Below are 5,320 nucleotides of genomic sequence, written 5' to 3' on the forward strand. Positions count from 1 at the left end.
CGAAGGTTTTGGAATGAGGTTTGGCTTGATATGGGGTTAAATACTAGTACCGGGTTAGTTGGAGTAGTTACTGTGATCGGGAATGGTGCTGTGAACATGCAAGTTGTGTAGTATGTTATGTGATTATATCTGGGGATATGGTTATGGCTTGATACAGCTTGTTCAGACTCATACAGTGTGTAGATGTGAGATTCGTGTCTTGAAAAGAATTCTAAATGTTGGAAATTTGGGTCCTAAGTTTTACGGACTAAAGTTAAAGTATTGATCTTTAATTATGTTGTATTGCCAGGCCTATATGAAATAGGGTGGCATGGGATCACCCCCGGGTATGTGCATGGTAAGATGGAATAGTAATTTGATGGCTTGGAAACAACTTTTGGCACGTTCGAGGACGGACGTATGTTTAAGTGGTGGAGATTATAACGACCCGGCCGATCGTTTTGAGTACTACAGCCCTGTTACCCCATTTACTGCTCAATTTATGCTTTACAGTTGTTGTATGACTTGCTGGGGTAATTGGTCCCGGTCCGGTGAGGTTTTGAAATGAATTGAGACACTTAGTCTCCAAGATAAAAACTTAAGTTGAAAAGATTGACTGGATATTGACTTATGTGTAAATAACCCCAGAATACAGTTTTGATGATTCCAATAGCTCTGGGTGGTGATTTTGGACTTAGGAGCATGTCCGAAAAATTATTTGGAAGTCCGTAGTTAAATTAGGCTTGAAATGGCAAAAATAGAAATTTAAGTTTGGAAGTTTGACCGGGGAGTTGACTTTTTAATATCGGGGTCGGAATCTGATTCTAGAAATTTGAATAGGTCTGTTATGTCATTTATGACTTGTGTGCAAAATTTGAGGTCAATCAGACTTGATTTGATAGGTTTCGGCATCGAATGTAGAAGTTAAAAATTCTTAGTTTCATTAAGTTTGAATTGGGGTATGATTAGTAGATTTAGCGTTGTTTGATGTGATTTGAGGCCTCGACTAAGTTCGTAAAATATTTTAGGACTTGTTGTTATATTTGGTTTAGGTCCCGGGAGCCTCAGGTGAGTTTCGGATGATTAATGGATCAAATTCGGACTTAAGGAAATGCTGAAATTTTTCTGTTGCAAGTGTCTTCGCACCTGCGCATGAGGGACCGTAGGTGCGAGCTCGCAGAAGCAAACTTGGTTGCACAGAAGAGGAATTAGCTTGGCAAGGGCAGGGGTCGCAGGTACGCACGCAGGACCGCAGAAGCGGACTCGCACCTATGACGAGTTGATCGCAGAAGCGGAAGTAAGAGGGGAGGAGCCTCATCATAGAAGCGTTTTGAGTTCCGCAAAAGCGAGGCCACAGAAGCAGACCTCTTGTCCGTAGAAGCGAAATAAGCCGCATAAGCGGCTTAGTGAACCGCAGAAGCGAAAGAACTGGGCAGAGTACAAAACAGAAGGGTCCGACATTTTTGTCATTTTGGGACATTTCCAAACACGGTTTTGGGGCAATTTTCAAAGAGAATTCATGGGAAAACTTGAGGTAAGTCACTTGTGATCATTGTTAGTCAATAATATTGGATTATTATTGAGCATTTTGAATAGATTACGTATTTTTGAGGTGAAATTAGAGGATTTGGGCCTAGGGATTTGAAAATGATATTTGGGGATTTTAAGGTCGAGTTGTTGTCGGAATTTGGTAAATTTGGTATGGTTTGACTCGTGATTGAATGGGAGTTCATATTTTGTAACTTTTTTCGGGTTCCGAGACGTGGGCCTCACTGGGGATTTTTAAGTGTAATTTCGGATATTTGTGGGAAAAATTAGTATTTTGATATAGAATTAATTCCTATAATTTGTGTGGACTGAATCAAATTAATTGTGACTAGATTTGAGTCATTCAGAAGTTGATGCATGCAGAATGGAATATTTGGAGCATTGTTTAGCTTGCTCGACATTGGATTCGGCTTGTTCGAGGTATGTAACTCTTCTAATCTTGGAGCTGAGGGCATGAACCCTGACTATACGTGTTATGTGTTTGGCATTAAGGTGATGCACATGCTAGGTGACGGGCGTGTGGGCATGCACCGTGTGAACTGTGACTCCGTTACTTCTGTGGTACTGTGTAGTTACCTGAACTTATTTGTAATTATGAAATCTCTACGTACTAGAGTTATCGAGCTATGATTCATGTTAGAAACCTTGTCTAGACTATATGTTTATCCTGTTGGGACCCACTGAGGTCATTATTGATGTTAAGTAATTTGCTTATATTGCAATTTCATACTCAGTCATGTTCATTCATTGCATATCATATCTCAGTCTCTGTTGTTATTTATTGATACATTATATCATCATTTTGGGCTAGCTCATGTCATTGTGAGCCCTAGAGACTGGAGATGTTGATGACTGAGTGAGGCCGAGGGCCTGATTTTGAGATATTGATACTAAAGCACGTGAGTTGTCCGTGCAACACGTGAGTTGTCTGTGCGGGTCCAGATATTGATACTATAGCACGTGAGTTGTCCGTGCGTATTTTAGCGCTTGGGCTAAAGGAGTCCCTCCGGAGTCTGCACACACCCCTAGTGAGCGCAGTTGATTTATATTGAGGGATGGATTTTCCCTGGGCATGGATCTTGCCCGAAGCATTTATATTTGGGGATGGATCTTCCCTGGGCTGGATTGGCCTTATACAATACTGAGTGACTGACTATCAGTCATATATATATTTGGGATGGATCTTCCCTGGGCTAGATTGGCCATATACAGTACTGAGTGATTGGGACTAATGAGTGAAAAGTGTGAAACAATGAGATTGAGTACTCTAAGAGTGTGAGTACATGAGTTCATCTCTGAGATACATTACATTTGACATGCACACTTGACATACAGGCATAGAGATGTATTTTGTTTCTCATGCTGTATGACATTGCGTCATTCATGATTTCACCTGCATAGTGACATGTAGGCATAGAGATGTACTTTCCTCATGCTATCTGAAAAATGAAATATCTTAAGTATTGTTGAAAAGTTTTGGGAAAAATCACAAATTTACAAGCCTACTCATATTTTGGTGATTTCGGCAAAGGATTGGATGTTTTACTGTATACTTGAAAAGAAGCATTTATTTTTCGGGATTTCATACGAGCTGAGCATGTATTTATTGAGTTATTTCTTGCACCATCGTTACTATATCGTGATGAACTGTTGCTGGTTATTGGAGTTGGACACTGACCCTTGTCCCACCTCGACACTACTTTCAACCTAAGGTTAGGTTTGTTACTTATTGAGTACATGAGGTCGGTTGTACTCATACTAACACTTCTGCACCTTGCGTGCAGATGTTGGATATTGATGTTTAGGAGACCGACGAGAGCTGGATTTGAAGATGTACCTGTATTTCGATTGTAGCTGCCTTTTGTTCATGGTAGCCTTAGATTATAAAGATCCGTTTAGGTACATTTCGAACATATGATGTATTTATTTCATACTAGATTTGTAAATTCTAATCTTAGAAGCTCATGATTTGTACTACCAGTCCTTGAGAAATGTATAAGATTTAGATATTTTCTTGTACTTAATTGTCTTGTTAAATTTCATTGGAATTCGATAGTTGATAACTGGCTTACCTAGCGGGTTAGGTTAGGTGACATCACGACTCGTTGGATTTTGGGTCATGACACATGCTTATTTTCCGTAACTATGAACGGGATGAGCATCATGTCTTTGGGATGAGCATCATGTCTTTGAGTATTACTTATAATGTTTCATTATATTGTTACGAGTTGTTCTTGGCTGTTGGTGTTGGACGTTGACCGTTGTCCAAGCTTATCACTGCTTTCAACCTTAGGTTAGGGTTTTTACTTCTTGAGTACATGGGGTCGGTTGTACTCATACTACACTTCTGCACCTTGTGTGCAGATTTTGGAGCTGATGTTGCTATGTATGGCAGGAGCTGGCATTGAAGATATACCTGCATTTCGGTTGTAGCTGCCTCTTGTTCATGGTAGCTTTAGATTTATAAAAAAACTGTTTATGTACATTTCAAATAGATGATGTATTTAGTTCATACCAATTTTAAACTCCAAATCTTAGAAGCTCATGATTTGTACTACTAATCCTTGGAAATTTTTGTATAAAATTTCAGTTATTTCATCATTTATTTTCTCAGTAGATCTCCTTGAGTTGGATTATTGATAAATTGGCTTACCTAGCGGGTTGGGATTGGTGTCATCACGTCTAGTTGGATTTTGGGTCGTGACAAGTTGGTATCAGAGCTCTAGGTTCATAGGTTCTATGAGTCATGAGCAAATGTCTAGTTAAGTCTTGCGGATCGGTATGATGATGTTCATACCTATATTCGAGAGGCTACAAGGCATTTAGGATAAATTTCCCATATTTCCTTCCTTATCGTGCATCATTGATTCAGCTCGAAGCGTATCTCTTTGAATTCCTTACACTCACTCGGAAGCGTATGTGAGCGCTCGGTATCAGCTGTGCATCGACGGCTTGTGATTCCATGGATGAGGCGCGAGATGTGTTTTCTGTGTTTTGGTGATGGGCCAGTCTAGAGGACTAGAGGCCCAGTTTGGACCGCAGCTTAGGCTCGATAGTTTCAGTTATGTGAACATGTGCTTTTGGACTTCTATGTCTGGTGGCGTTCCTATGAGTGGGACTAGTGGCTCGGTGAGTGGTTGGATGGCTATATGATGAGTATGATGAGTATGATGTGATTGCGGGATGTGTTCATATGGTTTGAATATGAGGAGAAGAGTTTGCTTGAGATGTGAAAAGGACTATTGGGTGCTTGATTTCTGTCTTAATGTGTTGTATAGTCTCGAGTTATGATTGTGTTGAGAGATCTTTCATGTCGTTTATTTGTGGAACGAATTATATTCGCATGTCTTGTGGATGAGTTCAGACTCAGGAACATTAAGTGATTGCGTAGTAATGGTGGCTGTGAAAGGGTATAGAGAGATGTCAGTTTGAGGCTAAGCAGGTGGGTTATCACCTGCGGGGTAAACTACTGATGTGATCCTTATGATGATTATGTGGAGAGTTTCTTTCTACCAGTGGGTTATATGTGTTGCGATTTGAGTATGGAACAATTGCGAAAGTTGACTTGACGGTCACGAGGATGAATGCGAGATTCGCAGATGATTTGAGGTATTTTATGATTTGTGCTGCATGAGCTTATGAAGGATTTAGTTGGATTTTAGTGCGGGATTATGGTAGTAATAAAGTATGGGTATTGCGCGCTACCTGATGTTTTGTTATATGGCTTTGAGCCAAGTGGGGGAGTCTACCATCGGCGATTTGATTGCATATTTATGTGTTGTATTGGTTTCAG

This window comes from Nicotiana tabacum, chromosome 2, assembly GCF_000715075.1.
Source record: "Nicotiana tabacum cultivar K326 chromosome 2, ASM71507v2, whole genome shotgun sequence".
Lineage (NCBI taxonomy): Eukaryota > Viridiplantae > Streptophyta > Magnoliopsida > Solanales > Solanaceae > Nicotiana > Nicotiana tabacum.